This window comes from Mytilus galloprovincialis, chromosome 4 (assembly GCF_965363235.1).
Source record: "Mytilus galloprovincialis chromosome 4, xbMytGall1.hap1.1, whole genome shotgun sequence".
NCBI lineage: Eukaryota > Metazoa > Mollusca > Bivalvia > Mytilida > Mytilidae > Mytilus > Mytilus galloprovincialis.
Window position 1 is genome coordinate 59529067 of NC_134841.1, and position 26990 is coordinate 59556056.

The window sequence follows — 26990 nt, forward strand, 5'->3', positions numbered from 1 at the left end:
ATTTTGTTTTCAAAACTTATAGTCTTGTCGTCAAATACCATGCGTCCTTTTACGTTTAGCGACGTCAAATTTTTATAATCGGTTCGAGGATCAATTACGTGTTTTATTTGATTGTAAAAACAAATCCTGCTGTGACTTTGTTGTTGTTTAGAAAGTCGATTGGTCACTTAAAATAACATCGGACAGACCACGTAAAGATTTAATCGTTGGTATGTAAATTTGAATGGACAATACGTCCACCTAGGAGATTCGAGGTCATTTTAGGTCCAAAAGCTACATGTAGATATACGTTAAGATTTAAATCTTGTTTATTGTTGAAACCTTTCTATTTTCGACGAATATTTTCCTTTGATATATAAATATAGTTGAAGCATCTGCAATATACCACATTCAAGTTACAAGTCTTTAACAAAGGTAAGAGAAATATTCGTATCAAAACAATTGCTTTACATAATATATATGCCATATTTTAAATAAGAATAGTTCATCTTTGGACTTCTTTTCTGAGTGAGCTGGTACATTTGTTTTTTAATAATAATAATCTTTATTGCAGAAACATGAAACCCTGACGAGTTAAAATGCAAACATACATGAAGTACATTGTATACAAAAATAACAAGAAGCATAATACATGATAAATGTTTTAAACAAATGGAGATGATATTAATAACATATATCTATATCTATATATATATATAATTGACCAATGTGGACCTTATTTTCGCAATTCCATAGATTGCTTTATATAGTATACAACACTAGACAAAATATCTTTATTGGGATCTAGAATAGTTTTTAAGTTTAGAGTTTGAGTAAAGCTGGTTAAAATTATGATAATGGGTTTTAATTGCATTTATAAGGGACTGTCTTACATTACTGTTAATTTGGCAATGAAGGAAAAAATGTAAGGAAAAAATGTTCCTCATCATCTTAAATTTTACAAACTTTGCAGTCTGTGTTCTCTTTGAAATTATTTTATAACGTCCTAATTCAATTTCCAAATTATGATCACTTACACGTAGTTTTGTTAAAGGTTGACGACTATTAAAATTGTTTAGATTGTGCAAGTAGTCCTCGAATTTAATTTCATTTTTAAGTTTACTATAAAGATAAAGTTTTGAACTGTTATCAATATTTGAAAGTTTTTTAAGAGTGATGTTGTTATACTTTTCCTTCACAATATGTTTAAAAGTTTTTTTAAGTGAATTTTTTAAAAGTTTAAAAGGTATATCAAAATCAACATATTCTTCTTCATCAATATTAAATTCTTTAAAATTATGCTTGGCAAAAGTGTACCAAGTATATATTCCATCTTCAGACATAGACTTATTTACTGCAAAAGCTTTTTTAACAAGAGGGTTTATTTCATGGCAGTTTATTCTACAAAAATATAATAAAACTTCAGTTTTACAAAATTTATGAAGCACTTTCTCAAAGCTGAATCTATCTGTCAAAGATAAAATATCACATTTAGTTCCATGCAAAGTGGCTCTATTTATGGCTAAAAAAATTGAGTAATAATCTTCCATAAATCAGATCTCGCTATTATATAAAATTATGGGTTTAATTAGTGAATAAGATAATTTACATGATAGATCAACAGGGACATGATGAAAATTAGACATATATTTTTTAATGAAAATAACGCTTTAAGCGCTTTCTTGGATAGTTCATGTGTAGATCTGTTAAATTTTCCTTTATTATCAATAATGTTCCCAAGAAAATTATACTCTTTAACTTCAATTAACTAATTTTGTTTATAAGAAAATTTTGACTCAAAAGAATCTCTAGAATGAAAAATCATAATTTTTGTTTTATTTGTATTTACAGTCAGTTGCCATTTGTAGCAATATTTTTCCAGTTTACTAGTATTCAAAGCAGGTTGTAAACCGTTTTGTAATTCTGATAATCATTAAAAGATCATCAGCAAAACTAAGACTACTTATTGATGTTTTATCTATGGACACAGGATCACATTATGTCCCATTAAAAATTGAATGGAGATCATTAATAAAACAATTAAACAATGTTGGACTCAAACTGACCCTTGTTTGGCCCCTTTATTTATTTTAAAAAATCAGATTGTTTATTATCTATTTTAACTGAAGATTCACAACACTAATATACATATCTATAATTACTGCATACACTTCAAAGTTTAGCGATACAATTTTGAAGGGAAATCCCCTATAGTTATTAATATCTAGCTTGTCTCCAGCTTTATGAATAAGTATGGTAAAAGATTTTCTCCAGTTTGATGGATATTTACCAGAATCAAGAATTAAATTTAAAAGCTTAGTAATAGCTTTACAAGTAACAACACCACTATATTTAATAATTTCATTACAAATTTGGTCTGGACCAGAGCTTTTCCAAGTTTTTAATTTTTGTATACATTTATTTACTTCATTGATAGTAAAAAGTTTATCAGTTACCTCATTGAATAAAAGTGCATCAGTTTCATTCAATATATCGGTTTCAATTTTAATTTAAATTCTTTATTATAGTTTACAGTCTCTCCTTGATGCTTAAAATGATCAATAATTTCTGGAAAACCAGCTTGAAGCTCAATTTTATTATTAGTGTTCTCATATTTTAATGATTTTTATAATTTCCAATATTGTTTGGGGTCTGTATCTCTAAGGGCTGAAAGCTGACTAAATATTTCCCTTTTAAATTGATTTTTCTTTCATTTTATTATTTTTTTACATTGTTTACAGTGACCTAAAAAATTATTTCTCAAATTGAGGTTATAAGGATTTATTCGTAATAATTTGGCTAGATTTGATACAGTTTTCTTTACATCAGCTAGTACTCTATCTTCCCGTGGCTTTTTATTTTTTAATTTCTTTTTACGAAAGGATTTAATAATTTTACATGAGCGCATGGTTAGTGTTTTAACTATATTATTTAGTTGTTGTTATGCTCTCTCAACAATTTATTTCAAACAGTGTATTTTCATAACCAAGTATTTCATCTCTAGTGTTGCTTTCTTTTAAAACAGTATATAATTTTTCCTTAGAAATAGTCTCCCAGTTAAATGTCATATCTATCTCACTATATTTTCTGTCTATATTCATATTTTGCTTGGATATAAGACCTTTTAAAAAGACTACAATTTGAGCATGATTTGATAAATATATAGGTTCTAATATTTGAAAAAAACTAACAGAGTTAATAAGGTCCACACTGGTCAAGGCATATAGTCAACAGTACTACACCCACTGAGTTTAAAACGTGTCATATTTCCCGGCATATCACCAATAAAACGACCGTTCAAAACTCTTAGCTGAGACTCAGAGGTGACAAAGAGATCAATCAATTGCTGGCCTTGGGAATTAAAAACTTTATCTTAAAAATTTCTTTCTATATTAAAATCTTTAACATAGTCCTCTGGAAGTATATCTTGTAGAGAGCTATGAATTTTATTCTTATCTGCAATAAAATCATCATGATTTGCAATTCGAGCATTCAAATCCCCAATTACCAGAACATTACCTTTATCAGATACTTGGGTAATTTCTGCCTCCAATTTCAAGAAATCATCATCATAGTGGGGAGAATTTAGTGGGGGGATGTAAGTAAATAAATCTTTTTCAAGGCCAAAAAAGTTCTTATCTAATTTAATCCATAAACGGTTTTTTGATGACGTTAAATCTTTCATTTCAATTATCCCTTTATGAATATGGGATTTATAAAGAATAATAATTCCACCGCTAAATCGTCTAGAGCGTCTATTCTTTTTTCTATATTTTTGAAAATTTTTAAAATCAGGTATGTTTGAAGTATTATCATACTTCAGACAAGACATACATTGATCATCTCTGTACTTTTCTCCCAAACCATTTACATTCCAAGATCCTATAGATAAGTTATTCATATTCATAAAAAATAATAATGGTGCAAATTCACATACAAGTAGCATGATATGGTTCTAAGAAAGATAACTCTAAATTTATTGCTTTACCCATCTAAAGCTAACCATTCTTTGGATTATTTCCAGATTTAATATAAAAACAAAAGAAAACAATAAACTTGAAGTTATAAATTGCCTGCATTAATGTGTATTTCAATTGAATTATACTGAAATGTGTGTTCTTTAAAAACTATATTAATCTTTCTTTGAATAGGAAAATAGTCAAGTAAATTTCATGTTTGACTCATATTATTTATCGATAAAGCAATGTTTTTGATTTTAAGAATATGATTGTCTGGCAAGCAATATAAATTAATTTCAAAAATATCTATACACAGATATTTTTACAAGGAAGTCTAAATGAAGTGTTAGGTTATTTAACAAAGAATTATAAATATATTTGAATGTATCAAAAGGAACAATACTTTATCTTTCTCATACAACTTTTCTATGATTATGTTTAAGAAAACTTCTGATATTTGAAATTATATCAATATAAGATTTATGTATAAGGGTCACAATTCTATTAACAAGGAATAGACATACATGCAGTTTATTTACTGTAGTACTATTTATGAAAAATATAGTGGAATTCTTTAGTCATTTCTCTTCTAATTTTATATTTAAATTAAGCCAAGTTTAAAAATTAAAAATATTCTGGTTAAATTATGGATTTGTTTCTGTAATAATCAGTAATTTAGTAGATATCAGTTGACACTTTGCAAAATTATGGACTTGATTAAAGTTTTTGAAGATTTCTGAATCAAGTTATCGATGGGAAGTTTTAAAATATATATGTTGAAAATCATGTCAGTACCGCAGTTTCGAGACGACTACCGAGATAACGATACCGTCGGACACAAACAGTCCTCGAGCAGTGGTATCAACCGAGTACTAGTGATTTCATATAACACTTTAGAAACGCATTTTGGGGGTTTACCTTCCCCATATAACACTTGAAGACAGCATAAGTTTGATTAACTTGTATCCACTCCTTTTGTATATTTACGCATTTTGAAATATGTTTAAACTATGTACAACAGAAAAAAGAAAGAAGGAATAGGGAAAAAGCAACTCATTACCTTTGCATGCTGATTGCTTTGTAGATTAAACAGTATGAGATAAAAATATATTAGGAATTATCAATAACAGTTTAATTCAATGACCCAGTCATAAAACCATAGATGATTTTAACTCAGTATAGCCAACAGGATGTTTTGCTCTAATTGTGCTATCATAACCACGTTGAAAAAGAACATTGCATATGTTGACACATCCGCAAACTACTACATAAAACCATTTAGTACGTTGATTTCCGAGAAATAATATTAACTGAGTTATTTGTACTTTTATAAAACCCCGACCAATACCGAAAGGGTTGATATGTTCTCGAGTTTGATGGACACAATTAAATAATTAATGTGTTGATAAGATTTTAAAAGTTTCTTCATTTAATTGATTGGTGTTTGGTTTACGTTGCACGAACGTTAAATGATGTTTTATCTCATGTAGCTTTATCTTATATATGTCAGCGATGGGATATTTGATGCTGACTTCCAATTGATAATAGTTATTTACTGTTGCTATTCGGTATGTCGAAACCAAAATAGCGTGAACGAAAGTATTGCTATTGGCTCGAAAGGGGTCTGGTATACGATCTTGAACTTATTTAAACAGTTCAACCTCCATGAATCCTAAAAATCTTTCATAATCAGAATACGGATCAAATACAATATCTTAACAATTATTAAAAACTCATAATATTACTGAGACCCGTTTTGGTTACACCAAAGGATCGAAAACTGATTTCCATTTGTTTTTATGTCATATAAGCACGCATCATAAATCAGAAAATGTATTTTTTTTATGGCGTTTGACACAACTAATGGCGGAATTTTGCCTCGCTTATTACATCTTAGCAAGATCTGCTGTTACAATGTATAACAATCAACCTGTTTTAATGGCACACATGTATGGCACGCCTGAACCACTTTTATAGATAATCTTAGACTAGGATTTTCTCAGATAAACTTGGATTATCTCACTATTTTACATTAAGCTCAGATAAACCGGGATTATCTCGATTTTTTCTCAGATAATCCCGCTTTATCTCAGAATTTTCAGATAAACCGGGATTTTCTCCAGATAATGAATTTTCTATATTTTCTAAGATAAACTAGATTTTTTTCGAATTTGAATTAAGCTGAGATAATCCTAGTTTATCTGAGATAAACCGGGATTTTCTGAGAAAATCTGGGATTATCTGAAAATTCTGAGAAAATTGATTAACTGAAAAAAGGAGCCAATAGAAAGTCACGACACATTGAAGGAAAATTTTATGGTCATAAGGGATAGATATAGAAACAATGGTGCATCTATACAGATAGAGAAGAATGAGAGATAAGGCTTTTACGGGAAACGTTTTAGAACGTTTAAAATTATAAATTTTATAAAAAAAAACCCAATTGATTCATTCAGGATGTACATGTATTACAAGTATATCGATAATAATGAAGAATAGAGGGATTGACCACTTGAGAAGTTTGTCTTGAGAGTTTCTTTTAAGAGAATTTAAATGTAATATCCGAATTTTTCTTTTAAAGATAGTGAAATATGTTACATAAATCTGGCATTCGCACAATTAACTAGGACAAATTACTTAAATGTTGAAATAAGTTGAGCACAGTTGAAATACACCATTTAGAAGTTCTAAAGAGTTTCCTTTTAGAAAGTTATAATCTTATATAAAAAAAGATATCACGCACCGTTTTTCTTTCCGTAATTATGGTGCAGGAATTTATCATCCATTTTATTGCTTAATATTACATTTTAGTACTTACATATTGTATTTAGTTAGTTGAAATATAAAGTCAAGTTTTTTGTCAATTAGATAATCTAATGATGATGATGATAAATGCCCAATACCTGAAATATTTGTTACCTTATAACTCTATTATATTGTTTATTAGTTTGTTACACTGGGTATTGATCCTTAAAGGACGCCACATTTTGCATTGCATTAGATCTATATTTTTTAACGTTTTCAAATAAAATAAACTGAATGGATTTTTTAAAATTCTCAAAAGGCTTTAATATTAATACAAACAAAACAAAACGTTTATTTAACATTTTGTGCAACTTTTATCTTTATTTTTGTTCTAAGAAAACCTTTCTTGTTTGGTTAACTAGTATGTGTTGATTACCTTCACTAATCAGTAAAAATCAAACGACCTAATCAAGGATTCGTATAGACCTAATAAATGTGTTTATTTAAGTGTCACATATTGATTGTCATAAAACATATACAACAATTATAATATTTACACATGAAACAATCAATATCCAGCCATAAATACTGACTTATGAGACACTAACAGTATAAAACTTAATACAATTAATGATCAATAGTTAAAACAACTAAACATTATTCATTAAAATTGTTTCTTATACTTATAAAATTTTCCTGTATCGTAGTTCTCATACTTGTAAAATTTTCAAATATCAAGATTGCTAAAGTGGTCAATATATTTAGAGCATTCGGAAAATAAATTATACCGTAAGTCACTATAAAGTTCACATTCAAGAAGGAAATGTTTTTCATTTTCTACACAACCAAGTTTAAAGTAATATACTTTTTAAAGATTAACAATGAGCAGAATGATTGCCGGAAAACGATAAAACAATCTATGTCAAATAACCGCTACGTATTGCATCAAAACTCTCGGCACTCTGCATCTAGGGAAAGTTACCGTTAAAAATGCCACACAAAACCCGCTGCATTGGCTTATATGAGTGAACGTTATATTCGATAACGTCAGGAACGATAACTCATGGCGTAACGTCATTCGGTATCGTGTTACCTTAAAAATATATTTTATTGTTCAAAACAGACAAATGGATTTGACACAAGTTTTCAACTTAGTATACCGTCTTCTCTTATAGTTGTTAATTTCTGTGTCATTTGATTTCTTGTGGAGAGTCGTTTCATTGGCAATCAAACCACATCTTCTTTTTTTTATATCCAAGACGACGAGTGTAAATAAAAGACGAATAATATGCAAACAAACAGCTTGATTTATGTTTACAACAAAAACAAAATGAAATACAGAAACAAACACAACCACCCAATGACACTATATGTCCTGACGTGGGGTAGGCACAGGCATTATTGGAAGGGGCTAAAAAAAGTTCTAGTGCCAACCCCTACCTTAAACTGAAACTGTTCACATGGGATAAGACCGAATTCAGAACTTATTGATAAAATTTGTTGAAAAAGGTTGAGATCAACACAATACAGATAGTTGCACTATGTTCATAAAAATGAAAAAGGGGGCTTGGCCTATTCCATAGTTTCTAGAGAAAAACAATGAGGGTTTAGGGGATATAGCGTGGTGATAGATATACAGAGTGGTGATTTTATTTAAAAAATCTAAATTGGGATTACAGCCCGTAACAGAGAAGTGATCGAATTCGCGTTTCTTTACCGTCAGAATAAGTTACGTTATCGACAAACTTATTTCAGAAGTGACATAATTTAATTTTCTTCATCGACAAAATATTTCATGTCCAATGTGTAAGTTTTCATTCTTTAAGTCGAAGTTTTTTTCTTTATATCGTCTATAATCTCTATACTTTCGTTTCCATGAAAAGGCAAATATAGCTTACGTTTACATAGAACAAGAACGAATTGCACTGTACATGCTGTAGTTTATACATTGTTTCTTTGAAAGTTGTTATAAAGAATTATTTACATCACTGTATACAGGTTCATTTAATTTTAGAAATAACCGATTATTTATTATACACTGTTTGCACTGTGAATATTTATGGGATTCAACACTGTAAAAGTTTTTCTTTCGTCTGATACAGAATACCCCATATCTTTTCTTGTTCATACCTATCTGTTTATTGTGTCCCCGGGATTATGTCAATCATACATTGTTGCAATACCGACATATAAAAAAGAAGATGTGGTATTATTGCCAATGAGACAACTATCCACAAAAAGACCTAAATGACACAAACATTAACAACTATAGGTAACCGTACGGTTATGCGTGTACTTTGTCACAGAAAAAACTGAAATAAATTTCTTTCAAATCGAAGCAAAAAATACAAATGTACCCTTTAACATTTGAAATTTGAAATGTTAAAGACAAAATTGCTCTTTATCTTAAGTTATTGACGAATATTTGAAATTTAAACCTCTATAAGATGTGATGTACGGCATTTCATTTTATCATTGGTAATGATCCATATCTGACAGAGAAGAAATATTCATAATTCTCAGAAAGTTTTCATTAATATTGTTAGATACCACTAATCGTTCCAACAATCAAGACATCAGAGACAAACAGGAAAAAAAATATGAAAATGAAAAGATATGACTTAAGTGTTAGCATGTTCAGGGAGACGGCACTCAATTTACAAAAAAAATAATTGATGTTTTAAGAAACTGTAGAGAACTCCACAGGTTTTCAACAAGGGTAGAATTCAAAACCTTGAATATGAAAGCCTCGAAATCCATGATACTTTTTCTGTGCGGTAGTTATATCTACAAAATCCAATCATGTACACGACATATAATACATGTATATTCATACATGTATATGTATATATTGGGAATTTATTTTTGTTTCCAAACAGAATTATAAGGTTATGTATAAGTGCCTACGTTCACTGCACAATTGTAAATTGTCTCCCTAACGACCAGCAAAAATAAATGGCACAAGTTCACGTAGTCATAAAAAAAAAGTCGTATAATTTACGTTATCGAACAAAAAATCAGAAATACGGAATAGTATAAATTCAAATTCAAATATTTTATTGGACAAAGCAAATATGATACAATGCGTATTCCAAGATATAAAAACATTAAACATGACAATTTATGCAAATACAACATAAAGAAAACATTTGAAGTACCAATTATATATATATATAATATCACAGTATTACATAGTATTATACTTATCGTAGACCAACTGACATTAGATTATTATTACGAGCTTCAAAAGCTTGACTTAAATAAGTGAGTGGTTAGGAAATCCCGTTTCCCCTGCGTGTTTTAAAAGTCAAAGACAAATGTTTTCCCTGATACAAACGTTTTAAGAACTAGCTTTGTGTAACCTATAGACAAATTCGACTGTATATAAGGAAGTGAATATGTTTACTCTGATTTGAAACTATCTTATAGAACTTGTTTTAGTAATTGAGAACCTATGTTGTTTATGGGTAATAGGTGAAATGTTGCATGACCCATCAAAATGACAGCAAACGCAGTTTTCCGGACGATTTTTATTTGTACACTGTTAAAAACTGACAATCATGTGAAACGGACGAAGACATATTCTAACAGAAGTACAAATACCAGTCCTCCCTTTTGTGTATACATATGAGAAAACATTTCAAAGTTATTAATTGAATTCAAATCCATCACACATACGGTACACATTGTATTCCGAAACAAGAATGTGTCCAAAGTACACGGATGCCCCACTTGCACTATCATTGCACTGGCATTAAAATTAGAAAGATCATACTATAGGGAACATATTTACTAAGTTTCAAGTTGATTGCCAATTTGGACTTCAGCTTCATCAAAAACTACCTTGAACAAAAACTTTAACCTGAAACTCCCACTTTCATTTTCTATGTTCAGTGGACCATGAAATTGGAGTCAAAAGTCTAATTTGGCTTTAAAATTAGAAAGATCATTTTATAAGCAACAAGTGTACTAAGTTTCAAGTTGATTGGACGTCAGTTTCATAAAAAACTACCTTGACCAAAAACTTTAACCTGAACGGACGGACGGGCGCACAGACGGACGGACGAACGAACGGAGCCACAGACCAGAAAACATAATGCCCCTCTTCTATCGTAGGTGGGGCATAAAAATAAAGGACTTCATTCCTATCAAACACCTTTTTAATTGTTTAAACCAGTATATTTCTTTTAGTTTTGGGTAAAATTGTAAAGGAAATAATACTACCAAGACGTCCTTCCATAAACCTTCTTTTTCTGTTCTGACTTTGAAGAAATGACTTCTTTTCACCCAATCGAAATGGTGCATGGAAATATTTTGTTTCATATTATTAGAATTATTTTCAATATTATCGGTATTAAACTTGATTATCGACACATGAAAGTCTGTCAGCATTGTCAATCTTTTTAACGTTAAAGTTCCAATAGTTCGGTCACTACTCAATTAAGTTTGTCGATAACGTAGCTAATTTTGACGGTAAAGAAACACCAATTCGATCACTTCTCTGTTACGGGCTGTATACTGAGATCGACGTATATTGAATATTTAAAAGCGGTATATGAAAAATTTTCTATGTTTGATGATAAAAAAAAAACAAACTTGTAGATCTTTTCATGCTAATGATATTTTCTATCAAAACTATTTTTTATCTAATGATGATTTTGGTCAATTTTAGTTCCAATGGAGTAGATTTTGAAAAATGTCGACAGACGAAAAACTGCTACGGAATCCAAATGATGAGATTGTGTGCTATCACTAGCTCATTGAATATCAAAGCTATACTGTGTTTTAGAAAAGCAGAGGCGGATTTAGGGGGGGCCAGGCCCCTGGCCCCCCTCCCCTTTTGGGGAAAAATTTGGTTGCTTATATAAGGAATCACTGAAGCGTGACTGGAGCGCGCCCCCTCTTAGGTCAGTCAGTGGGCCCCCACTTATGAAATTTTTTGGATCCGCCACTGAAAAGCATTGAAATACTGTTAAGTGTTGATATTCGGTGCAGATGCTTGTATTTTTATATTTAGACGATTTTACTGAAATTGATTAACAAAAAGTTCTGATTAGTTCCAGTTGTTTCTTTTGTTTCTATTTACATAAATATATAGTCTCCTATTTATTTCATTTGATAATCTATACATACAGTGTGTCTTTCTATGATTTGATTTACGCTATTGTGTCAGATAAGGTTGAAGATTGGTACCTTTTAAAAACTTTAAACCCGCTGCATTTGTTTGCAATTGTCCTACGTGAGAATTATCATGTTAAGTAGTTGTCTTTTTTCTATGTGGTACATAAGTGTTTCTCGTTTCTCGTTTTATTTTTTTATAAAGATTATATCGTTTGAATGATTTTACACTAGAAACTTTTGGAACCCTTTGTAGGTTGATGTTCAATGTGGAAGACCGTACTTCGATATATAATTGTTTACTTTTACAAATTGTAATCTGGATTGAGAGTTGTCTCCTTGGCACTCATACCACATCTCAAATCTTAAATATATATAAGCGTGGTAGATTTTTTGTGAATTAAAGATTGATTTGTTTAGCCGAAAAATCTTTTACTGACGATACATTTGTAGAGTGTTATTACCACAAAACACCAGCAATATGGGCTATGTAGATATTTCAGTTTGCGTTTAAAAAAAAGAACAAAGGGAAAGAAAAAAACAAAAACCAGAACAAAAGCATGTATTCGCTCGTAAATAATGTAATGTAAGTAAATGAAACAATAAATGAAATACAAAGAGAAACAGTCTCAGTTAAGAAGTATGTAAATACATTCCAAAAATAACAAAAACAAAAAATATCTATAAAATAGAATAGGGACAACAAATGTAAAATAGTAATACAGTAAGAAAATCAAAAGAGATGGAATGTAAAAAAATAACAAATGTAAAAAAAAATTGGAAGATAAAAAAAAAAACTAAAATATTATAAGAAATGATAAACAAACAAAGAGAACAAATGCATCTAACACAAGCATTTTTTTTTAAAATGGCCGGGGTGCAGAAAAAGCCGTTATCAATATGAGATAGACTACAAAAGGAGTTTTTAAATATTACAACAAAATTTGATAACGAATTTTCACTTCTTCAAAAGGTATGCTATACTTCTAAGAGGTTTGAAATCTGTAAACTGAGTTTGGTACAAATGAAAACAATACTGATGCAAAGACTTGAAAATGAAGTAAAATAAAAGTTTTTGAAATTCAAATTGTACATTTTTTCCTGGAAAAAATTGTGAATCTAGGTTGAAATCAATTATTTTGGTTCATTATACAGTATGGGCGTCCTCGGGCCGGCCAACTATATAAGCCGGTTTTGCATTTTGTGCAACCCGGCCATAAACTGACAAAACGATCAAACTAAAATAAAACTTACACTTATTGGACAAAATGTATATTTCCAATGACTAACTTCCTGAGCAAAAAATCAAGCAAAATTGCTTTATAATCTTTTTGATATACTAGTATACATGTAAATGTCATTCTTTAAATTTATTTATTTATTCAAAACCAGAGGCGGATTTAGGGGGCAGGGGGCCCGGGACCCCCTTTTTGGAAAAAAAATAGGTTGCTTATATAGGGAATCACTGGAGCGGGCCACTCTTAGGTCAGTCAGTGGGCCCCCACTTATGAAAATTTCTGGATCCGCCACTTAAAACACGGGCATAGTAAACATCATGCACCAACAGCATAGTTGTATTATAAAGACCTATAAAGGTTACCAGGAAAAGAAAAAGATATACAGAGTGGTGATATATAGACATAGTGGTGGAAGATATACAGAGTGGTGATAGATAGCTGACTTAGTGGTGGAAGATATAAAGAGTTGTGATAGATATACAGAGTGTAGATAGATGTACAGAGAAGTGAAGTGATAATATGTAATGAATGATACATAACATCTATTTTAAACTTTTTCCTTTTTCTTAATCATGTTTATCTATTCTGTCATGGAATTTGATAAAATTTGTTTTACCAATTTCACTTAATAAAATCGTCTTTCAATAAAGAGTTTTCTTTCTGGTTTGTGTTTCTATGTAAATGAATACCTTTGCCTTTAATATAGGATTTAAAGTTCCAAATAGGTTGGTTTGGGTTTTTATGAAGATGTTGGAATTTTCCTGTATTTTTTTAATCTCATTTCATATCTTAAACACCAGTATTTTCATGTGTTCGTCTTTGAGGATTTCAAGGTCTAGAAATTTTGTGGAATGATTATTGCATTCCTGCGTAAACTTTAGCAGGTAGTGTTGTTGAATAAATTGAGTGGTAGGGGTGAGCTGGTCACCATGGTCACTATTTCAAGCTCTATAATAATTACATATTTCAAGATAAAATCTTGAAATTTAGATGGAGGTGAAGTTTTCAACTTGCCTGTTTATATCACAAGTGTCTGAAACTAATTAGATGTCAGAATCTTTTGATGTTTGTTAATGTTTCCAATAGTGTGGTGAATTCAATTATCTCTAAATCGATTTTCCCATGCAATCTTACCAGCTATTTATTTGCTGTTTGTGCTTTTGATCCTATTATTTTGAAATTTTCACCTAATTAACATTAACAATTTATAATAATGAAACATTACATTACTACAAATGTATCCTGGAAAGAAATTCTGATGTGCTTAGAAGAAATGGCAATGTATCGTTCATCTGTTCAATACATGTGTACTTTAGGTTTATCTTTTTTCATACAAAAACATTTATATGCTTTTGTGACAGATATACATTTTTGATAAGTAAAAATATGATATGGGAAGGGTTGGGTACGTGCTGAGTAAATCCTGGAATTCCAGAAAATTTTGGCCATGGGGAAAATATTTCCATGGAATTTTTATTTCACAACTGATGTCTTCCATAAGTGGGTGGCTTATTTCTGGAATAGCATTGTTTTCTCAATAACAATACAATCACTAATCTGTCATTAATCAATCACTAATCCATCAGTAATCGGTCTTAAATCGATCAGTATTCTAATCGATCACTAATCGATCAAACTCCTGAGAGAGTTTGATCGATTACTGATCGATGACTTCAAGTCATCAATCGAGTACTTATGAAATATGATCGATTAGTGTTTGATTACCGATCTGATCGATTACTTAAGTCTGGACTATATTAAAAGAGAAGTCACATTCTATTGTGAAGACTCCTTATTCAATTTGTGTTTGTTATCTAACTCGATTTATTAGGTTTGAACATCGATAACCTACTGCTATTTTTATATAACTTCCCTATTCGATAATTAACATAATACGAACCTATTTACCAACCACGTTATAAAATACCAATCTTTCAAATTAGTGCAATATGTTTTATATTATAGAAAGATAAAAAAAAACCCATTCATACTCGATAAAAACAGTAAAAAAGCCCCACCCACATGCCACGTTTTTTTTTTAAGTTTCTCCGACTATTTCTCAAAACAATGTAAACCTTCCCTTAAAGTAAGTATATTGTTTATGAATAAGCTATTATAGTTAATGGAAATTAACAGGTATAAATATATGTCATGTTTCATTTTTTTAAATGCACAGTGAAATCAAATATTTCTAAACAAATTATATTGTTACCACAGAAAATGCAACGACTGTAACAAGTCAGCAATATGACAGATAGTATCCATTCGTTTATTGTGTTTGAGCTTTCGATTTTGCTTTCCGTTTGAATTTTTCTCGGAGTTCGATATTTTTGTTAATTTACTTTTTTTTCTATTAAACATTACAGATTTATAAAATAAAGATTTCAGTTTGATATAACTGATAAAAACGTAAGTCATATTGTGCAAACAAATACTTGTATTTTAACCATATGTTCAAAACAATATGTACATAAATTAATGACAGTTGTAATTATACACCAGATGCTTCACGGTTGTACCAGATGACCAAGTCGTTTAAAGTGTTTACTTAAACAATTTAGATACGGGTTGCTTTCTTAATGAGTTTTTGAATTATCAGGTAAAGTTCTTAATATTTTTTTTCTATATCAGAACAAGTGTGGACACAGATCAATGTGGATAATATGTTTGAATGTTTGACGGTGTTTTCTGATAAAAAAATTTCTGTCCCCCCCTAGTGTTCCACAGTGACAGCCATCTTCAATATCAGACCAGTACCAAACACTAAAAATGTGTAGTGTTGGTTTTTTCAATATTTGGGTTTTATGTTCAAGATTATCTTGGTGGAGACACTTTTTGTACACAATATATGGATTACCAAATGATTCTGTTAAAATGAAATCCACTACTTTACTTTTGGATAAAAAAAATACTAAAAATTAGTAGATCGAAGGAACACATAAGCTGCATTTCTACATTATATGTAATTTTGATATGCAAGATGGTTTATAAGAACCTGTATGTATGTTCTTCTCGTATGGTTCTCATTATGTCCATTGTGGTGGGCATTTCTTACTTGGAACACTGTAGTCAAGGATCATCCCAGTATCATTAGTGAAAGATTCCCTCTACATGTTCGACATTGTTTCTTAGATGTCTAATAGTTCAAAGTGATGATAATACCTGGCATGCACATGGGGCTAGATGAGCAAGAAAGTACACTTCTGTTGTATCACACATATATTTTAATTCTTTCTTTGAAATTGTCTTTATCTTAGATTCTCCATGGCCTGATTGAAGTTATATAAACATGATAAAAGACAAGTTTACCAGAATGAAATAATTTAAATAACATGGTATATCCAATTTATTTGTTTATGATTCTTAATTTCTCTAAATAGATTATTACAAATAGTGTAGACTATAAAAATATGAATAAGGTTTTGCAGAATTATTCTTGTTTCAAGGTTTTTGTTATGTGGATAGAAATATAAATGAAACTTGTAGGATGCAGTTTTGTTGTGGCCATGGTATAAAAATAAATGGTGCTGTAATCCGTCAATTAACATCAACACAAATTAAAGAACCTTAGTGAACGCGCTCACATACCCCACGCCCCCACATTGTCACTGGACAAATAAAATAACTCTAAGAAAAAACATAGTATGTCCTTATTATCTAAAAAGTTTCATGAAATTCTGTTGTGATGTTTCAGAGGAGTTTTGATGACAAACTGTTGCATTAGTATATTGAGGCAAAATAAGTTCAAAGGGGAATAACTCCTAGAAAAAAAAATTGGAATCATAATTGCCTGTCGATATGCACATCTACATAGTATGTCCTTATTATCTACAAAGTTTCATGAAATTCTGTTGTGTGATTTCAGAGGAGTTGAGATGACAAACTGTTGCAGTAGTATACTGGTGCAAATAAGTTCAAAGGGGCGTTACTCATCGACAAAAAATTGAATCATAATTTCCTGTCGATATGCACATCTACATAGTATGTCCTTAATATCTAAAAAGGTTTCATGAAATTCTGTTGTGTGGTTTCAGAGGAGTTGCGATGACAAACTGTTGCAGTAGTACATTGAGGCAAATAAGTTTAAAGGGGCGTTACTTTTAGAAAAAAAATTGTATCGTAATTTCCTGTCGATATGCACATCTACATAGTATGTCCTTATTATCGACAAAGTTTTATGAAATTCTGTTGTGTGGTTTCAGAGAAGTTGCGATGACAAACTGTTGCAGTAGTTTATTGGGGCAAATAAGTTCAAAGGGAGGTAACTCCTAGAAAAAAAATTAATCATAATTTCCTGTCAATATGCACATCTACATAGTATGTCCTTATTATCTTAAAAGTCCTCTGAAACCATGCAAAGTCAGAAATATTTGTGATACGACGTATAAATGTAATGTTTTATACTTCCTAAATTTGTTTTTGAAACAATCTTTTTTCCACAGAAAATGCCAATTTTTGAGAAAATATCCAAATTCGGAGACCGTTATCGATCCGTGTCTTGTACGCTTTCGCATGTTTAGTCGACGAACATGTACTGCCCGCAGAATTTAACTTTATATAAATAATATAGGACAATGTGGTAGATTAAAAATTACACCATTTCAGGCCCTTTTGTTTTCCACATAATTAATTTTACCAATAATTAAAAAGTTGCGGGTCGAATCCGATACCGATTCCAATAGTACATGTATATTTCACAAAATTACCTGATCCCTGTTAAATAATCTGTACATTCAGCATGTGTCAGGCGCACAACCAAACGGTGTATTGAGGATTAGCTATAAACACGGGTAATAATCATACCTGAACTTTGTCATTATACAGGGAATAACTGTGCACCTTATAATCTTTACCAAATGACAATACGAATTCTAAAAATCCAGGCTAAAAATAAGGGGTAGGTTCTTTAATTCAGTCAAGGACCCGCGATGTCACGGGTATGGTCTAGTTAGCCTTATGCGTTTCGTCCGTATGTATGAATGAATAACCAGTTGCACTCAGGACTCTTCAGTAGATAGTGCAAATGGTTAAAAAGGTGACAAAACCACCTAGCATCATATTCCAGGTAGCAATGTTTGGTATATTTCAATGTACTTTTTTTTATTTGGCTATCTGGATGCAAAGTATTTGTTTCAAATGCATCTAAAATAATTTAATCTATCTTAAAGTATTTGTTTCAAATGCATCTAAAATAATTTAATCTATCTTAAACTATTCATGCTCAGTGGATGCTGCTTCAATAATTCCTGGTGATGACAATTTCAACGATCTTACCTTAGTTGTTTATATCAGAAAGAATGCATTGGCATAACAATGAACTGAGCTTAATGCAAAGCACTTTAATACTATAATACACTTACTAACTGACTTAGACAGAGAGCTCAATCCAGTGATATACTTCTTGAACACCAAAAACAAACATGCCTAACTGCACGGATCGGAGGTCCATGTAAATTAATTATATAATATGTAAATAAAATGTCTATGTACATGTATATAAAACTCAAATACAAATATATAAAAAGACAAATTTCTGATAAAAATAGTTAGTAAAAATCAAGTAGATGTCACTACATGCACAAATAAATACATCCTGTCAGAGTGCCTTTCTCTTGAAATAAGAACAAACTTCCATCTTATCTTGGTAAACAGGTGAAGAAAAAAACATTCAAAACTAAAAAGTTTTCAGTGTCTATTACCATCACTACTGAATCAATACACTTGTATTTGTACATGTACATGTATTTGCATCAGTGTAAGAATGTGCTAAAAAGTAGTAAATTTTTTACTAAAATAAATGTATAATTTACGCTTGTGTATCATGTGTATGGCTGTATGTAATTGTTTCGCGCCTACATCAATATTCATAGCAGTGAAAAAGTTTTTCTGTGGATAAATATAGATATACATGATATACACAAGGCTGGTGTGGACGAATGGACTACATCTAGACATAAGGTCTATGCAATTTTGATAAATATATACATGTATATACACGAGGCTGGTGTGGACACACTTGCATGGATGCACAAAAAATCTAGATACATGAAGATAGAGAGAGAGAGGTATTGATGATTTTATACAGAGTTTTATGTATTTTACTTTCCAAAAAAAGACATTCCAATGAAATGGATGTATCAGACATGTCAGATGCAGAAGCTAATCTATTTAACTCTCCCAGTCATCCATTATGGACTCAAAGTCTGGTGACAGTACTCATGTACAACTAAAACTATGCCTAGTAATTCATCTGATTCAACAAATGCAAGTACTGTGAAATGTTTCAAAACAGCCTATTAATTGTGAAGTAATTGCAGGTCTCCCCATTTATGTAAGGTATAACAAATTGACAAATAATTAGATGACCATTAGTCCAAAGCAAGGTGTTACAGAGAAAAAAAAAAATAGCTAACAAATTGACAAATAATTAGATAACCGTTAGTCCAAAGGAACGTGTCACAGGAAAAAAATAAAATAGCCTTTCAACATGGTCAAGACGTCATAATTATTTGGCTTAGATGACCATTTGATGATTTGGGGGGCCAGAAGTAATATTTTCCAAATTGAATATTCATTTTCATCTGTTATGCTTATTTTTATATTCAGTGGACATGTGGATATGATATTCATTTTCAAAATCATCCTCCCCAAAAAATCAAAGAATAATCCCATTTCCTTTCAACTTTATACCTATATGTACATGTACTACCTCTGTACTCAGATCTAATCCTCTTGCACACTGTTTTTGTTGCTCTCATGATCATATATAACTATATTAAGTTTAGCTTCTACAGACCCCTTATCTGGGATCTGGGAAATGTCCTACTATAGTGAGAATTTCTTCTTACAATCGATAGGGATTTTTGTTTGAGGGTCAAAGTTTTGAAGCTATGTGTTAACATGGTTAAGGGGAGGGGGGTCATTATGTGGTGAAAATTTTGAACATACCCTTCAGCTGATAAACAATGACCGTTCCCTAAGTTTAGCTTCTAGATACCCCTCTACTTAGTGAGAATTTCTCCTCGCGTAAGGTTCCAGTTCTCATTATTAAATCCGACTGAAAACATATGAAAAAGCATTCCGACCTGGGAGTCCTTGCCTTCACCTGTTAAATCTGACAGTCAAGAGACAGGTTATTCCACTGGTCCACTAAAAAAAACAAATTTCACAGACGGCAATCGATAGGGATTTTTGTTTGGGGTCAAAGTTTTGAAGCTATGTGGTAAGGGGAGGGGGTCATTATGTGGTTCATAATGGTTTTTTTTGGGGGGGAGGGGTTCAATAAATTTGAAAATACCCCTTAGCTGATAAACAATTACCGTTCCCTAAATTTAGCTTCTACAGACCCGTCTACTATAGTGAGAATTTCTCCTCGCGTAAGGTTCCAGTTCTCATTATTTAAATCCAACTGAAAACATATGAAAAAGCATTCCGACCTGGGAGGCCTTGCCATTTGCCTGAAAAGTCACCTGTGATAAATCTTAGTGTCAAGAGACAGATTATTCCAATGGTCAACTGAGAACAAATTTCACTGACGGCTAGAAATGTTTGCATTTATACTAAAAAGTAAAATCACAAAAATACTGAACTCAGAGGAAAATCAATTCGGAAAGTCCATAATCACATGGCAAAATCAAATAACAAAACGCATCAAAAACGAATGGACAAGAACTGTCATATTCCTGACTTGGTACAGGCATTTTCAAATGTAGAAAATGGTGGATTGAACCTGGTTTTATAGCTAGCTAGACCTCTCACTTGTATGACAGTCGCATCAAATTCCATTATAGTCACCGATGCGTGAACAAAACAAATGCTTACCTTTTCTTTGATGCACAATATCCAAAAGAAATGATAAATGTCCAGCTGGCGATATACGATGACCTAATTTTGGGAGAAAATATAAAATAGAGAACTCTACCAAAATTTCACGGAGCTGAATTTCCGGATTATATAAATCGAACGTTTTGGAAAATCTCTCAGGTTTCCCACACAAAAAGAAGGTGTCAAGTTAAGAATTTTGAAACAAAAAGATCATTTCAGCGATACAGGCCTAATTTATATGTATGTTTATTTGTTTCGTGTCAACCCCATAACAAATTAAAAGTTTTCAAATAATACACTTCCGCCCGCCATGATCCAGCAAATATATATTTTGTTATAAGTGTAGTTAACAATATGCTGAAACATCTTTGTTTGTTACAACACCAAGATGTTTGTGAAATTCGAACTGATTTTTTGGTTGAACTGGATGAAGTTCCCTTCTATCTCTGTACATGGATTGACGAACACATTTAAAATTTTTTTTTTTATATATATGTGTTCTTCGTCAATTTTGAAGAGCTCTGAATTAGACGGCTTACTTCCTGTGAGCAGGATCTAATCAAAGAAACAATCTCCTATCACTGGATTGTGATTTTATGTCTTGTGTTAAAATATGGTAGTTTTCGAGTCAAAAGTGATAACTTAGAATAAAAGATTAGAGAAAAAGAGAAAACAGAAACCGTAGGAATATAAATACTACAAATGTATCCTGAAAAGAAATTCTGATGTGCTTAGAAGAAATGGCAATGTATCTTTCATCTGTTAAATACATGTGTTTTTTAGGTTTATCTTTTTTTATACAAAAACATTTATATGCTTTTATGACAGATATACGTTTTTGATAAGTAATAATATGATATGGGAAGGGTTGGGTACGTGATGGATCCAAAATCTCATGGAAATAATGTTGTACGTCACATATAATTATATAAACAGTAGTCCAAATAATTATAATAATTGGAAGGCTATTTTAAATTTTGCTTTGACGCCTTCCGTCAATGAAAGGCGTAAAAGAAAAAAGTACAATAGCCTTTCAAGACGTCATAGCTAGTAGGACTAATATACACGGGTAAAAATGTAGTTTTTAATCAGTAATATGTTAGGACTAAGCTTTTAGATACGCTTCTCTTGGTTACGACTGCATATTGTATAAACATGTATTGCTGAGTAAATCCTGGAATTCCAGAAAATTTTGGCCATGGGGAAAATATTTCCATGGAATTTTTATTTCACAACTGATGTCTTCCATAAGTGGGTGGCTTATTTCTGGAATAGCATTGTTTTCTCAATAACAATACAATCACTAATCTGTCATCAATCAATCACTAATCCATCAGTAATCGGTCTTAAATCGATCAGTATTCTAATCGATCACTAATCGATCAAACTCCTGAGAGAGTTTGATCGATTACTGATCGATGACTTCAAGTCATCAATCGAGTACTTATGAAATATGATCGATTAGTGTTTGATTACCGATCTGATCGATTAGTTAAGTCTGGACTATATTAAAAGAGAAGTCACATTCTATTGTGAAGACTCCTCATTCAATTTGTGTTGTTATCTAACTCGATTTATTAGGTTTGAACATCGATAACCTACTGCTATTTTTATATAACTTCCCTATTCGATAATTAACGAGGGGGGGCAAGGGGGTCCCAATAACAGCATAACAGCAAATTGATTTGGCTTATAACAGATAACAAGGAATTAAAATGGACAAAAACAGATAACAGTTAATGAAATATTAAAATAAGTCAGGTCCTGGACTGATTGAAAGATTATGTCTCCATCATATGAAAATCAAGCACAATCCCTTCCGTAGCTGAATTTTTCATTAATTGTCACTCATAACAATACAGAAACAGGTCTGCAATAAGTGGTGGACAGTTAGTCCCCATTGGAATTCTGATAGCTTGACAATATACGTAAACTCCATAGCAGACAAAAATGATATCTAGTAAAAATTTATGGGCAGTTATGGTATCAAAGCAGGTCCAATTGACATAGTTCTTTTGTTTGTTATTACTAAAGAATGACCTGAAAGAGTTTGAATATATATATTTGCATTCTGAATTTTTTTTAAATGCACGTTCAATGCATGAAGTGTGTGATTTTTTTCTTAATAATACTACGAGACACAGTGGTATATAGGGTAGAAAAATCAAAAGCACAAATTATATGCATGCAATTTAGCAAGTACTTTAAAATAATTTTGACACTCCAATTATTCCACTATTTTCAAAGGCCTTATTTGAACAACTTATTATCAGGTTTTTGAGTGTACCAAGTGTACTAGTAAGTAGAGTACATAGTTTAGTAGTGGAACAATGGCTTAAAGACGAAATAAATCTTTGTTTGTAATGAGTTATGTGCAGCTTCGGAACCCAGTACATGGTTTGAACTTTCATTGTACAATGTATTTGATTCTGCTTTGAAAAGAAACACAGATCTGAGTCTGTGTACTTCACTTTATAAAATGTTAACTGGTAGTAAAGACCTACATGTAGTTCTTAATTGAGCTCTTCATCAGATATCCCTGGCCATATATTTTCCTTTTTGTCATATTAAGAAATGCTCGAATTTAATATGTATGTACGGGAAACAAGGAACATTATCCCCATACAAAAAAAAATAATTCTAAATACAGCCTTCAACACAGATCCTTGGCTCACACCGAACAGCAAGCTACATTTTCATAAAAAAAGGGATTTTATTACACAGGATAATCATAAGATATACTGGAATTGTCCTGGATCTCACTTATATTAATATGTTTATGTGTTGATCTGTGATGGGTATATATTAATGAAATCCTTCACCGAATACGGGACCACCATATTACTAGTGGTAGACCCCAATGTCCAATATTTAATCTTCAATTTCTACCGAATATGGGCTGTCAATAAAAAAATGCTAACATTCCAATTTTCAATAACAGTTAACAGCAAATATATTATCACAATAACAGATAACAAAAATCCTAATAGTCCAATAACAGCTAACAATGAATAAGAGAATAACAGCTAACAGCAAATATATTTTCAGAATAACAGATAACAAAGAATTAAATTGCCCCATAACAGCATAACAGTTAAACCCCTTGCCCCCACCTCATTAACATAATACGAACCTATTTACAAACCACGTTATAAAATACCAATCTTTCAAATTAGAGCAATATGTTTTATATTATAGAAAGATAAAAAAAAACCATTCATACTCGATAAAAACAGTAGAAAAGCCCCACCCACAAGCCACGTTTTTTTCAAGTTTCTTCGACTATTTCTCAAAACAATGTAACCCTTCCCTTAAAGTAAGTATATTGTTTATGAATAAGCTAATATAATTAATGGAAATTAACAGGTATAAATATATGTCATGTTTCATTTTTTTTAAATGCACAGTGAAATCAAGTATTTCTAAACAAATTATATTGTTACCACAGAAAATGCAACGACTGTAACAAGTCAGCAATATGACAGATAGTATCCATTCGTTTATTGTGTTTGAGCTTTCGATTTTGCTTTCCGTTTGAATTTTTCTCGGAGTTCGATATTTTTGTTAATTTACTTTTTTTTCTATTTAACATTACAGATTTATAAAATAAAGATTTCAGTTTGACATAACTGATAAAAACGTAAGTCATTTTGTGCAAACAAATACTTGTATTTTAACCATATGTTCAAAACAATATGTACATAAATTAATGACAGTTGTAATTATACACCAGATGCTTCACGGTTGTACCAGATGACCAAGTCGTTTAAAGTGTTTACTTAAACAATTTAGATACGGGTTGCTTTCTTAACGAGTTTTTGAATTATCAGGTAAAGTTCTTAATATTTTTTTCTATATCAGAACAAGTGTGGACACAGATCACTGTGGATAATATGTTTGAATGTTTGAGGGTGTTTTCTGATAAAAAAAAATCTGTACCCCCCCCCCCCTCCCATAGTGTTCCACAGTGACAGCCATCTTCAATATCATACCAGTACCAAACACTAAAAATGTGTAGTGTTGGTTTTTTCAATATTTGGGTTTTATGTTCAAGATTATCTTGGTGGAGACACTTTTTTTTTATTCTGTTAAAATGAGATCCACTACTTTACTTTTGGATAAAAAAAAAAATACTAAAAATTAGTAGAGGAACACATAAGCTGCATTTCTACATTATATGTAATTTTGATATGCAAGATGGTTTATAAGAACCTGTATGTATGTTCTTCTCGTATGGTTCTCATTATGTCCATTGTGGTGGGCATTTCTTACTTGGAACACTGTAGTCAAGGATCATCCCAGTATCATTAGTGAAAGATTCCCTCTACATGTTCGACATTGTTTCTTAGATGTATAATAGTTCAAAGTGATGATATCATAATACCTGGCATGCACATGGGGCTAGATGAGCAAGAAAGTACACTTCTGTTGTATCACACATATATTTTAATTCTTTCTTTGAAATTGTTTTTATCTTAGATTCTCCATGGCCTGATTGAAGTTATATAAACATGATAAAAGACAAGTTTACCAGAATGAAATAATTTTAATAACACAGTATATCCAATTTATTTGTTTATGATTCTTAATTCTTCTAAATAGATTATTACAAATAGTGTAGACTATAAAAAATATGAATAAGGTTTTGCAGAATTATTCTTGTTTCAAGGTTTTTGTTATGTGGATAGAAATATAAATGAAACTTGTAGGATGCAGTTTTGGATTGGCCATGGTATAAAAATAAATGGTGCTGTAATCCGTCAATTAACATCAACACAAATTAAAGAACCTTAGTGAGCGAGCTCACATACCCCACGCCCCCACATTGTCACTGGACAAATAGAATAACTCTAAGAAAAAAAATTGAATTATAATTTCCTGTCGATAAGCACATCAACATAGTATGTCCTTATTATCTAAAAAGTTTCATGAAATTCTGTTGTGATGTTTCAGAGGAGTTTTGATGACAAACTGTTGCATTAGTATATTGAGGCAAATAAGTTCAAAGGGGAATAACTCCTAGAAAAAAATTGGAATCATAATGCCCTGTCGATATGCACATCTACATAGTATGTCCTTATTATCTACAAAGTTTCATGAAATTCTGTTGTGTGATTTCAGATGAGTTGAGATGACAAACTGTTGCAGTAGTATATACTGGTGCAAATAAGTTCAAAGGGTCGTTACTCCTCGACAAAAAATTGAATCATAATTTCCTGTCAATATGCACATCTACATAGTATGTCCTTAATATCTAAAAAGGTTTCATGAAATTCTGTTGTGTGGTTTCAGAGGAGTTGCGATGACAAACTGTTGCAGTAGTATATTGAGGCAAATAAGTTTAAAGGGGCGTTACTTCTAGAAAAAAAATTGTATCGTAATTTCCTGTCGATATGCACATCTACATAGTATGTCCTTATTATCGACAAAGTTTTATGAAATTCTGTTGTGTGGTTTCAGAGGAGTTGCGATGACAAACTGTTGCAGTAGTTTATTGGGGCAAATAAGTTCAAAGGGAGGTAACTCCTAGAAAAAAAATTAATCATAATTTCCTGTCAATATGCATATCTACATACATCTACATAGTATGTCCTTATTATCTAAAAACTCCTCTGAAACCATACAAAGTCAGAAATATTTGTGATATGACGTATAAATGTAATATTTTATACTTCCTAAATTTGTTTTTGAAACAATCTTTTTTCCACAGAAAATGCCAATTTTTGAGAAAATATCCAAATTCGGAGACCGTTATCGATCCGTGTCTTGTACGCTTTCGCATGTTTAGTCGACGTACTGCCCGCATAATTTAACTTTATATAAATAATATAGGACAATGGGGTAGATTAAAAATTACACCATTTCAGGCCCTTTTGTTTTCCACATAATTAATTTTACCAATAATTAAAAAATTACGGGTCGAATCCGATACCGATTCCAATAGTACATGTATATTTCACAAAATTACCTGATCCCTGTTAAATAATCTGTACAATCAGCCTGTGTCAGGCGCACAACCAAACGGTGTATTGAGGATTAGCTATAAACACGGGTAATAATCCCACCTGAACTTCGTCATTATACAGGGAATAACTGTGCACCTTGTAATCAGCGTGACTTTACCAAA

At 31.2% G+C, this 26990-nt stretch overlaps 1 protein-coding gene across 1 annotated transcript in view; it reads left to right on the forward strand.

Moving 5' to 3' along the window:
• Positions 1-363: 363 nt before the first annotated feature.
• Positions 364-26990, forward strand: part of LOC143072566 (uncharacterized) — a 65169-nt gene continuing 38542 nt past the window's right edge. Inside the window, exon 1 of the mRNA XM_076247564.1 lies at positions 364-414. The gene's annotated coding sequence lies outside the window, so the exon portion shown is untranslated. The remainder of the gene's footprint in view (positions 415-26990) is intronic.